The 12737-nt window shown below is 44.2% G+C and overlaps 1 long non-coding RNA gene across 2 annotated transcripts in view; it reads right to left on the bottom strand.

Moving 5' to 3' along the window:
• Positions 1 to 11162, bottom strand: part of LOC138426813 (uncharacterized) — a 30366-nt gene extending 19204 nt beyond the window's left edge. The window contains exons 1-2 of one of the 2 annotated variants that reach the window (XR_011251756.1): positions 10789 to 11162; positions 3431 to 3601 (exon numbers count right to left, since the gene is read on the bottom strand). This is a non-coding gene — a long non-coding RNA (uncharacterized lncRNA). Of the gene's footprint in view, positions 1 to 2044; positions 3602 to 10788 lie in introns of those variants that run through there. The other variant, XR_011251755.1, reaches the window with a different exon arrangement.
• Between the last annotated feature and the right edge of the window lie 1575 nt (positions 11163 to 12737).

The raw sequence follows: 12737 nt of genomic DNA, 5'->3' as shown, positions 1-12737 counted from the left end.
ACAAAAGAACCACACACAAAAGAAATATGGAGCTTTACTTAGTAGATTTGTTGCTGATAAATGGTATTGGTATATAAATTCTAAAACTGTTTCTGTTTTTGTATTAAAAATAGAAACAAATGAATAACTATATAGATGTTGGGAACCAGAGACTTGACTGTGAAAAAAGGGAGATAAAATATGGAATTGAGGGATACTTCCCCGACAGTATAGTGGTTAGGACTCTGTACTTCCACTGCGGGGGGCGTGGGTTTGATCCCTGGTCAGGGAACGAAGATCCCACAAGCCATGTAGAGGGGGAAAAAATTGGAATGGGGGAAGGTGGGGAAGAGTCCTGAAGTGTTGGAGTTGAATTGGAGGTATCAGTATGTTCATTTTTTAAAAATTAACTTTACTGAAGTATCATTTATCTACAACAAAACTACATAGATTTTTTTTTTTAAATTTTGGCTGCATCACCAAGATAACAGTTATGCACCAGTGTAACTGCCAATCCAACCCAATTAAGATCTAGGACATTTTCATCAGCCCAGAAAATTCCCCCACTCTCCTTTGCACCTAGTCTCTCTCTCTTCTCCTATCTTAGACAATTTGATTCCTATAATCTAAGATTTGTTTTGCTGTTTCTGGAACTCATATAAATGCCACCATTCAGCATAGCTGGCTACATCAATTCAATATAGTATCTGTGAGATCCACTCCCATTATTGTATACCAATACTTCACTCATCTTTGCTGCTGAGTAATGTTCCATTGTACAAATATATTAAAATGTAGTTATCCATTCATCAGTTGATGAACATTTGGGTTATTTCTAGTTTGGGACTCTAAGAATCAAGCTGTTATAATATTTAGGTACAAGTCTTTGTATAGGCACATATTTTCATTTCTCTCAGGTAGATGTCAGTCAGTCAAATTGCTGGGAGGTGTAACATAATATATGCTCAATTCTATAAGAAGCTGCCCATCTGTTTTCCAAAGTGGTTCTACTTTTTATATTATTTTTTAATTAATTAAATATTTTTTTGCTGCACTAACTTTCTCTGTTCTTTGGATATTTCCTATTTCATTAGTTTCTGCCCTTCACTGTTCTTTCCTTTGGGTTTAACTTGTTCATTTTTAAACTTTTATTCCTTTTTTGAGATAGTATTCATACAACTGCCATTATAAAAGTGTATAATCTGGGCTTCCTGGTGGCTCGGTGGTAAAGAAGCCACCTGCCAGTGTGGGAGACACACGTTTAATCCCTGGTCCAGCAAGAGCCCTCATGCCGCAGAGCAGCTAAGCCTGTGTGCCGCAACTATTGAGCCCGTGCTCTGCAGCCTGCCCACCACGACCACTGAAGCCTGTGCACCTAGAACTAGCGCTCTGCAATGAGAAGTCACCGCAGTGAGAAGCCCACGCACTGCAGCTGAAGAGTAGCGCCCGCTGACCGCGACTAGAGGAAGCCCGCACAGCAGTGAAGACCCAGCACAGCTGAAAATAAACAATTACTAAAAAAAATTGTGTACAAGTCAATGGTTTTTAGTCTATTTGCTACGTTGTGCAATAATCACCATCATCTAATTCCAGAACACTTTCATTACTCTACTAGCAGGCAGTCCTAGTTCTCCCCTGCCAACCACTAGTCCGCTATCTCTATGGACCTGCCTGTTCTGAGTATTTCATGTAAGTGGACTCACACAATATGCAGCCTTTTGTGTCTGACTTCTTTCACTTAGCATAAGGTACTCAAGACTCATACATGTTCTAACATGTAACTACTTTATTTATTTTTATGGCTGAATAGTATTCCATGGGGCCGATACATCATATTTTGTTTATCCATTCAATAGCTGATGGACATTTGAGTTGTTCCTACCTTTCCGCTAAATGACTAATGTGGCTATGAACACCTATGTACAAGTTTTTATATGAATGTATGTTGGGTATATTTTTAGAAGTAGAACTGCTGGATCCTATGGTAATTCTGTTAAACTTTTTGAGAAACCACCAAACTTTTTCTGGCTTCTGAAGGTAGAAACGTAGAATACTGACTTTAAAATTTTCTCTTTTTTTTCTGATATAGGCATTTAAAGTTAAATATTTTCCTCTAAGACCTTCTTTAGCTGCACTGTACAAATTTTGATACGTTGTGCTTTCATTATGATTCAGCTTTAAATATTTTCTAATTTCATTTGTTTTCTTGACTCATTAGTTATAAAGAAACAGTCTTTAATTTCTAAACATCTATGGATTTTCTAGCTATATTATGTATTCATATCTAACTTAATTCCACCATGATTAGAGAGCATATTCTATGAGATTTTAATCTTCTGAAATTTATTGAGATTTATTTTATGGCCAAGGATATAATCTAGCTTAGTGAATACTCCATATGTACTTGAAAAAAAAAAGTGCATTCTGCATTTATGGGGTGGAGTTTCTTTAATGCCAATTATATCAGGTTGGTTGATTGTATTGTTTAGATTTTCTAAATCCCACTGCTCTCTTGCCCATCAGTCATCAGCAGAGGGCTTTTCCAATCTCTGACTGTAGTTATCCTTCTGTCTGGTTCTCCCTTTAGTTCTCTCAATTCTTGTTTCATTTTTTGTAGCTCTGCTATTAGGTGTATGTATTTAGGGTTCAGGTTGCGCTAGCGGTGAAGACTCTGCCTGCCAATGTGGGAGACATGAGACGCAGGTTTGATCCCTGGGTCTGGAAGATCCCCTGGTGCAGGGGCAAGGTAACCCACTCCAGTATTCTTCCCTGGAGAATCCCCATGGACAGAGGAGCCTGGTGGGCTAGAATTCATGGGATCGCAGAGAGTCGGGCAGGACTGAAGCGACCACGCATGCACACACATTTAGGATTATATCCTCCTGTCCAACTGACCCTTTTTTGATTATGAAATGCCTTTTTCTCTGCTAATTCTCCTTGTCTCGACATTTACTTTATCTGATACTAATGCAGTCATACCAGCTTTTTATGTACATAGTATATCTTTTTTTCATCTTTTATGGTCTGTATCTGTATATTAAAATTATATCTTAGATATATGTAGTCAACCCTTGAACAACACATATTTGAACTGCAGGGCCCACTTATATATAGATTTCTTTTCAATAAATACGTACAACAGTACTAAACTGTCAGCGGTTGGCTGAATCTGTGAATGAAGAACTGCAGGTAGGGAGGGCCGACTGTAAAGTTATTCTCAAATTTTCCACTGCTGGGTGGGTTGGTGCCCCTCACCTCTGCACTGTTCAAGGCTCAACTATAGCTGGGTCTTCATTTTTCAATCTGACCAGCTCTGTTTTTTTCACCAAAGCATTTATATTTAGTGGAATTATTAATACAGTTGGGTTTAAGTCTATGTTAGTTTGCAAGGGCTGTCATAACAAAGCGCCATGGACTGGGGGCCTCAAACAATAGAAATTTATTTACTCACAGCTCTGAAGCAAGAAGTCTGAGATCATGGTGTTGGCAGGGTTGGTTCTTTCCGAGGTGGGTGGGAAAGGATCTGTTCCAGGCTCCAGTCTTCGGCTTGTAGACAACCATCGTCCCCCGTGTCTCCACGTTGTCTTCTCTCTGAACATGTCTGTGTCCAGATTCCCTCTTCCTATAAGGAAACCCGTCATATTGGATTAGGGTCTACCCTAATGACCTCATTTTAACGTAATACCTCTATAAAGATTCCACCTCCAAAATATTTAAAAAATTTTAAGAGACAAAAAAAGAAGATACTACCAAGAAATTATAATATGCATCACTAATTTATCACAGTGTAACTGAACATATTTCATGAAAGAAGCTTTAATTTCATTTATTCTCCCATCCTTTGTATTATTATCATATATTTTATTCTTACATATATCATAAACTGCATATCAAATTGCCAACATCTGCTGGATCATGGAAAAAGCAAGAGAGTTCCAGAAAAACATCTATTTCTGCTTTATTGACTATGCCAAAGCCTTTGACTGTGTGGATCACAATGAACTGTGGAAAATTCTGAAAGGGATGGGAATACCAGACCACCTGACCTGCCTCTTGAGAAACCTATATGCAGGTCAAGAAGCAACAGTTAGAACTGGACATGGAACAACAACAGACTGGTTCCAAATAGGAAAAGGAGTACGTAAGGCTGTATATTGTCACCCTGCTTATTTAACTTATATGCAGAGTACATCATGAGAAACACTGGGCTGGAAGAAGCACAAGCTGGAATCAAGATTGCCAGGAGAAATATCAATAACCTCAGATATGCAGATGACACCACCCTTATGGCAGAAAACGAAGAGGCAAAAAGCCTCTTGATGAAAGTGAAAGTGGAAGTGGAGAGTGAAAAAGTTGGCTTAAAGCTCAACATTCAGAAAACGAAGATCATGGTATCTGGTCTCATCACTTCATGGGAAATAGATGGGGAAACAGTGGAAACAGTGTCAGACTTTATTTTGGGGGGCTCCAAAATCACTGCAGATGGTGACTGCAGCCATGAAATTAAAAGACGCTTACTCCTTGGAAGGAAAGTTATGACCAACCTAGATAGCATATTCAAAAGCAGAGACCTTGCTTTGCCAACTAAGGTCCAACTAGTCAAGGCTATGGTTTTTCCAGTGGTCATGTATGGATGTGAGAGTTGGACTGTGAAGAAAGCTAAGCACCAAAGAATTGATGCTTTTGAACTGTGGTGTTGTAGAAGACTCTTGAGAGTCCCTTGGACTGCAAGGAGATCAGCCCTGGGATTTCTTTGGAGGGAATGATGCTGAAGCTGAAACTCCAGTACTTTGGCCAACTGACGCGAAGAGTTGACTCTTTGGAAAGACTCAGATGCTGGGAGGGATTGGGAGCAGGAGGAGAAGGGGACTTCAGAGGATGAGATGGCTGGATGGCCTCACTGACTCGACGGACGTGAGTCTGAGTGAACTCTGGGAGTTGATGATGGACAGCGAGGCCTGGCGTGCTGCGATTCATGGGGTCGCAAAGAGTCAGACACGACTGAGTGACTGAACTGAACTGAACACTTATATTGCTTTTGCTGTAAACAATTATTTGTCTTTTATGGCAATTAAGAGAAGAAAAAAATTTTATAATTACCCAGAATTATCAATTCTGTGGCTCTTCATTCCTTCCTATAGATCCAAGTTCCCAAATTTTTCCTTTCAACCTGAATAATTTCATAGTATTTCTCATAGTGTAGGTCTGCAGACAATAAATTTTCTTATCTCTCATTTTTCTGCAAATGTTTTTATTTCTCTTTCATTTTAAAGGATATTTTCAATGGATATAGAACTCTAGACTGAAATTCTCCCTTTGTCAGCAATTTAAAAGTGTGATTCATTGACTCCGCTCTGTCTTTTCTTCCTTCCATAGTACCTCTATATGTAATGAGTCTTGGTTCAGCATCAACATTAATGAGATAAACCAACATTAAATGACCAAAACAATGCAACAGAGAGAATATGTCCCTCATGTGGTATTCTTGCAAAACGCTTTAACTTGAATTTAGTTGTGAAGAAACAGTCAAAGAAAATTTAAATCAAGAGATATTTTACCAGAAAACTAGCTTAGATCCTTCAAAAATATCAATGTCGTGAAAAACAAGAAGGCAGGAGAACTAGATTTTAGGGATATCTGGAGAAAGCTTTTATGGCCTAATTAGCCTAGATAATAATACTGCATGGTGAAATTTCTTGGTCGCTATGGTAAACAGTTCCACAGATCCTCATAAAGTTGAACATAGACTTACCATATGACCCAGGAATTCCACTTCTAGATATATACCTGAAAGAACTGAAAGCAGGGACTCAAACAGATGCTTGTACACCTGTGTTCATAGCAGCATTATTCACAGCAGCCAAAAAGTGGAACAAGCCAGCTGTCCCTCAACAGATGAGTAGCTAAACAGCATGTGATCTATACAGACAATAGAATATTGCTTAGGAATGAAATTCTGATAATGCTTCATGGGTGAACCTCGAAGACATTATGCTAAGTGAAATAAGCCAGACACAAAAGGACAAATATTGCATGGTTCCACTTACTGAGAACAGACAAATTCATAGAGACATAAAGTAGGATAGAGGTTGCCAGGGGAGAATGGAATATTTACTGGGTACAGTTTCCTTTCAGGATGATGGAAAAGTTCAGGAAGTGGATAATGATGATGGTTGCACAGCATTGTGAAGAAACTTAATGCCACAATTATATACTTAAAATGGTTAAAATAGTAAATTTCATGTTATGTATATTTTACCACAATTTTTAAAAAGGATATTGTGATTATGTGAGAAAATATCCTATTTTTAGGAGATATGGGCCAAAATATTTAGGGGTGAAGTCTCTTAATGCCTGAAACTTATTTTTAGTGAATCTAGGGGGAAAAAAAAGAAAGAAATATGGCAGAAGATTAACAACTGGTGAAGTTAGACATGTGTTCATTGTACTACCTCTTTCAACTAAATCTGAAAAATAAATAAAAAGGTGTTCAATATATATATAAACTCTTATTTATGTGGCTGCACTGGGTCTTGGTTGTGGCATGTGGGATCTAGTTCCCTGACTAGGGATCAAACCCAAGCCCTCTGCATTGGGAGCGCAGTCTTAGCCACTGGACCACCAGGGAAGGCCCTTAATAAATATTTTAAAATGAATAAATGAACGTGACAGAGGACACTTCTAGATAGAAAGAACAGCAGGAACAAAGGTTAACGGGAGGAAAAGTTGTTTTCAAGAAACAGTGAGTAATCTAGTTTGATTTGAGTCAAAGGTGCATACTAGGACGTTCTGGGAGATAAGTCAGAAAGGTAGGTAGGCTGTGTGCCAAACTGGGAAAAGCCTTGAACAAAAGAACAGAGAGTGTGTACTGTACTTGGCAAGCAACAGCAGCACCATAGAAGGCAATAAACATGGGAGTAACATGTGAAGTGATGTAATTCTCCTGAAAGATTAATCTAGTCAGGACACTGGACAGACCAAAGGGCATCACAGTTAGGAGGCTATTACAGTCGTCTAGGAGTGGGAGCAGGAGCTTGGGTTAGGTAGAGGAAGTGGGAATAAAAGGCAACTGTTTTGTGGAGGACCCACAGAATTTGATAACTGATTAAATGTGAAAAGTAAGGGTTATCACCCTGAGATTTACACCTGGGTGTAAATAGAGGAGGTGGGAAAGTCGACAGGAGAGAAAAGTTTGAAGCTCAAGGCTTGAAGAAAAGAATTATAAGAAAAAGGAATAGGGTTTAGTTTTATGCCTGTCTTCCTGTCAAATGAATCCTTCACAGACCCCCAGGCTGTCAAGCAGTCCAACTTGAAACAGAGTTCTCCATTAGACCAGTCTCACCTGGCCCCACAACCCATCCCCGAGTCCAGCAGGCCCTTAGAACTGACTGGTACCCCGAGTTCTTCTCAGGTAGTTCTGTCCGCTTGCTCTAACTTCCTTTCTTTTCGGAGTCCTTTTTCCTTTGTAAGAGGAGAGGAATCAAGTATCTGCCTGAGAGCACCTGTCCTCCAGCATGCAGGCCAAGCTCAGCCCTCCTAAGCAGCTCAGGCATGAGTGGGCCAGGGGTGGAGGGAGGAGAGGGAAGAGAGACCATAGTAGGGCTGAGGTGAGGGGGAGGCTGCAGCAGGATGGTGGGTGGGGCATCAGGGACCACCCGAAGCATATCTGGCTGCAGGGAGAGCCTGTAGGCCTTGCTCCAGCCAGCCACACCTGCCACACAGGGCACCTAGCAGTACTGGGGTTTGGGGGGATCTCTGCTGACCAGATCAGTCATCCCACTGACCCTCAAATAATTCTATTTGTTGCCTCAAAACCATTTACTCTATCCCCATGGCACTCAGCCTCCCAGTTTCCCCAACGTCCCATTTCTGTTTAGGAAATAAAAGCCTGGGGTCGGCAGGAGAGCGGACATTCTCACGAGGCAGAGTTCAGTCTAGTGCAGGAACATTTGGGACACAGAGACAATCAGACTGTGCCCAGAACTGGACAAGGCATTGAGCTGAGCCACCAGTGAGAGTGGAAGCCATGGAGAAAGTCAGAGGTCTCAGAGCCAGTTCTCCAAACCAAGAGATGAGCTGTACAGCAGAGTGCGGCCTGTGGAGACAGCTGGCGTGAAGACAGGCCCAGCTTCACGCTGTCTCAGGCTGTGTGAAGATCAATAATGTAGGGTGCATACAATCAGCTCTTTTTCCCCATGCCAGCTTCCAGGGCAGCCTTCTTCACCCAAACTGTTTCCCAACCTCCACAATTATGTCTGGCCTGAGTTAGGCCAGCATGTGGGGCCTTGCTTTAGCCAGGGTTTGCTCTGTATGCCCCATCCCTGCCACTCTTGCCTCCCCAACTTTACCTCCAAGGCTCACTGAGGGGTGCCAGTGGGGTGGGGGGTGACATCACTGCCCAGACTAGGGAATCCCACTGGGCAGATGTTACCAACGTGCCTCCCTACCCATTGGGAAGACAGCTTTCGTATTCTTGGTCTTCAAGCCCAGATACAGAATTCCCTAAAATGTCCTAACCCTCCAAGGCCACTGCTTGGGAACCAGCAAGCCTGGCAGAGAAAGGAGAGGAATTGCCAGCACTGGTACGACCTGCTGCCATGGAAACACGTCAGCAACTTGCAAGGATGTGAGAGGGAGAGGCTCTGGTCAAATATGCTCAATGACAGAGAAGCTGGGCTGGAAAACTGGGGAAAATGGATTGGGAATTCTGGCTGAAATGGGAGGAAGGAGAGCTCTGGTTTAACTGCAGGTTAACCTCGGACTGTGGCCTTATCAAGAGGCAGATGGCACGCCTTCAGAGACAGCCAAGGCTGTAGAAAGAGCCCTGGTCTTGGTGCTACCACTGGCTCTGTGACCTAAACCTGCTGCTGCTGCTGCTAAGTTGCTTCAGTCATGTCCGACTCTGTGTGACCCCAGAGACGGCAGCCCACCAGGCTCCCCCGTCCCTGGGATTCTCCAGGCAAGAACACTGGAGTGGGTTGCCATTTCCTTCTCCAATGCATGAAAGTGAAAAGTGAAAGTGAAGTCGTTCAGTCGTGTCTGACTCTTCGCGATCCCATGGACTGCAGCCTACCAGGCTCCTCCATCCATGGGATTTTCCAGGCAAGAGTACTGGAGTGGGGTGCCATTGCCTTCTCTGGACCTAAACCTAAAAACTCAATATCCCTCAGATGGGAAAGTGAAAGTCCTAAGACTTTTCAGCTGTTGTAAATTGCAATAGATCACCATGACCCTGCAGTAGGTTGACGTAGGCCGGCTCTGAGCTGCACCAGGTCTGGAGTAATTAAGGCTTCCTGGAGCTTCACTACACGGGAATCCTAACACACCCAGAAGGCGCTTAGCTGCAGCCAGGGCAGTACAGCAAACTGCAGAAGCAGGAAGGAGGGGACATGCAGGATCCCAGGGTGGGTGCACACGTTACCAGGAAGATGGCGTGACAGCTCACTTTGGGTCACATCTCCAGGAAAAGGAGCACTTGTGGCCCCCAGACATCCTGCACCACCTCACATCTAGTGAGAAAACGGAGTCTCAGCTGTGGTCCATCCTTTCCTAGGTTGTACCCACTTAACCTCTCCCCAGCTTCCTTGTTCAGAGGATGACCACATCCTCTGTGAGCAACAGAAGATCCTAGGGGACCTCTAAATAAGACTTGGAAGGGTTTGCCCTGTTCTCAAGCCATTCTCCCTTCAATCTTCTCTGTTCTGCCTTCCTCAAGTAACAGCTCCATCTCAGATCCTTAAGAAGTTCTCCACTCCCCAGGTCACTGGACAGCTGTTCTGAGTGGTCCGCTTCAGCATCAGCGCAGCATCAGCTCCTGGCACATGTTCAGCCCTAGGCAGGCCTGTGGAAGGGCAGGGCCTAGAAGCCAGCCTGAAGATGGTGCTGCTGAGCCAGCCTCATTCCTTTGCAGCAGCTGTTGGTCTCAACAGTCTGTTGGTGTGGTACGCAGTTTCCCACTCCCAGGTGGGTCAGAGCTGGGAGAGAAATATCTCTGGGGAAGAGTGGGCCATTGAAAAAAAACAGCCAAGAATGACACAAAAGCCCCAAGAGCCAAAGGAGTGTCCATCACTGGTCCTCAAGATTGCTTCCTAATCCTGTGCTGTACTGAGGCTAAAGGGAAGAAATACACCAGCCCTGAGTAACACCCAGCCTTGACTAAGAAGGCCTAGGTTTTCCCATCTGGATCAGCCTGGGAGGAAGTGACTCCTAAAATTAAGTTTTCACAATGGCTAACGAATATTTTTGAAAATATCAGAACTGATGGCTGGGATGGGGTACAGCAATTATTACAGGTAGGCTAAAAACTCACTTCCATTTAACCATCAAAAATCTGAGATGGTTCTATCATTACCCCTAGTTTTGCAAATCAGGAAACTGAGCCTCAAGAGATGTAGCCACTTTGCCCAAAGTCACATACCCAAGTGTCTCTGGCTCTTCTTGGCCACACCATACAGGTTCCTTTCTTTTTTTTTTTCCTTTTTGCATTTGGTCTGCAATGAGGGACAATGACCCCATACATGCTTGACGAGACCTTAGGGATCATCTGCTTCATTCTCCTTACTTTAGAGAGAGGAAACGGGCCCAGAGAGAGAAAGGGACATGTTCCTTGGGTCTCACAGAGCCAGGAACTGCTTTGCAACGGAATGGCAATGTGCACAAGAGTACCAGTCGAAGCTCCATTTTACAGAGGGGGATATGAGCGCAGGTCCCTGATCCATCACAGGCAGAGCGGGATCCAACTCCCGGCGCGTCAGTTATCCTGCCGGATGCTACCGGCACCTTCACCTGGGGCGCCAATCATCAACTCACCTGCCCGCGCCCCGGGAATACCTGTCGGCGGCTCGCAGGCTCTTGGCAGGGGATGTCAAAGTGCTGAGTGGGACCAGCAGGGCCGCGCAGACCAGTGCTCGACTTGGTCTCGCCAACCCAGGCTCCTTCGCCTCAGAACGCCGAGGCCCCAGGACGCCTGGACGCTGAGGAGAATTGGAAAGCGCTGGCCCCAGCCCGGAGGCAGGGCCACCCGGTCTCCTTTCCTCGGGCTCTTACTTTGCCCCTCAACAGTCTATAGACCCGGTCCTGGCGTCGGGGCACCACAGAGAGACCGACAACTGACTTTCAGAGTCTAGCCACCGGGACCCGGGAGGGTGAGGTTCCTATGGAAACGGGGGCAGGCCTTTGCGCCTGCGCGAAGGCGCTAGGCACACTGGGAAGTGTGGTTTCCAGACTGTCACCCGGCGGCCAGAGGGACAGACGCAAGATGGCGCCCTAGCGTCGCAGTGCGTTCTGAGCCGCCAGGTTCCCCGGCCGGCCTGGGCCCTTTCTGGGTGCTGCCGGCGTAGGAGAGGCCGTGGAGGTCGAAAGGTAGTTTCTCTTGGGTGAAGAGGTGAAGAGGTGGGCTCGCGGTCTTCGGAGCGTTTCGTCTTATCCAATTGAAAACTTGCCCTGAGGAGGGGATGCCCTGCCTGGTGACTCGTCTCAGGCCGGGCCGAGCCGCGCCCGCCGGAGGAAGAACGATGTGGAGGTGGGAGCTGGCCCAGGAGCTACCTGAGCTACCTCGGTTTCCTTATTTCTAAAATCGGTGATAATTGTAATGGTTCCCATTTCTCCTCTGAGAGTGTTGCAAGGTTTATATTAGATGATTGCTGTGCAGATAACAGGCATTCCCATTCTCTGTAAATTAGTGCAATTTCTGGTAAGGAAATTAGGTAGTGCTTTTTAGAATTAAAAATGCACGTAGTGGGACTTCCCTAGCAATCCAGCAGTTAGGACTCTGCGCTTCGGACTCTGCGCTTCCAGTGCAGGGGGCGTGGGTTCCATCCTTGCTGGGTAAATTAGGATCCCACATGCCAGGCGGAGCAGCCAAAAATAAATAAAAATTTTTAAAAAGAAAAATAAAATTTTATAAATGGAAGCAATTAAAACAAATGCAGATAGCCTCTGCTTCAGCGATTCTAGAAATACTTACTATGAAATTAGTGGTCATGTGTGCACAAGAAAGTATATACAAGGGTAATTAAGCATTACTTGAAATGGAAACAAAACAACAAATCACCATTGATAGATGACCATTTAAATAATGGTGGATACCATTAAAGAGGATATGTGTGGCTATTTTTAAAATTAGAGCTTACTGCATTGATGTGCAACTCTGTGATATGAAAAAAATTGTCAAAATGCAGGATGTTAATAATGATTTAATTTATATTTTAAAAAGAATATACAAATATATTTGATGACTTAGGCGTGGAATGTTTTTGGAGGGATTCAAGCTGGTAACAGTGGTTGCCTGTGAAGGACTGGAGGGCAAGATCAGATGGAGACACTATTTTCATTTTATATCTTTTTTTTAAGATACTGTATTTTTTGCCCCTTTAGCAATTTGTGTGATCTTTATGTATACATATAGTGCTTTTTTTTGGCCCAGGTGGTGCGGGTGCCACCTGGCTTGAGGCATCTCAGCTCCCCAACCAGGGATTGAACCCAGGCCCCAGCAATGAAAGCCTGGAATCCTAACCACTTGGCCACCAGGAAGCTCCCAGTATACATATAGTTCTTAATCATTTATCTGCATTTTTGATGCAGATAATTGCCCTTCCAATTTTTGTTTCTCCACGTGGTGAATTCTTACTTCTCAGAGTCCTCCGTAGATTATGGTGGGCCCCGTAGCTCTGAGTTCCTGATTGGATCTTGCCTTCCCAGCTGCAGACTTCAGGAGGGCAGGGAGTTGTCACCCCCACTTCCCCCCAGCCTAGGCCTTA

This window comes from Ovis canadensis, chromosome 21 (assembly GCF_042477335.2).
Source record: "Ovis canadensis isolate MfBH-ARS-UI-01 breed Bighorn chromosome 21, ARS-UI_OviCan_v2, whole genome shotgun sequence".
NCBI lineage: Eukaryota > Metazoa > Chordata > Mammalia > Artiodactyla > Bovidae > Ovis > Ovis canadensis.
The sequence above is the reverse complement of the archived record's forward strand: the minus strand, read 5'-3'. Positions and strand labels throughout refer to the sequence as shown.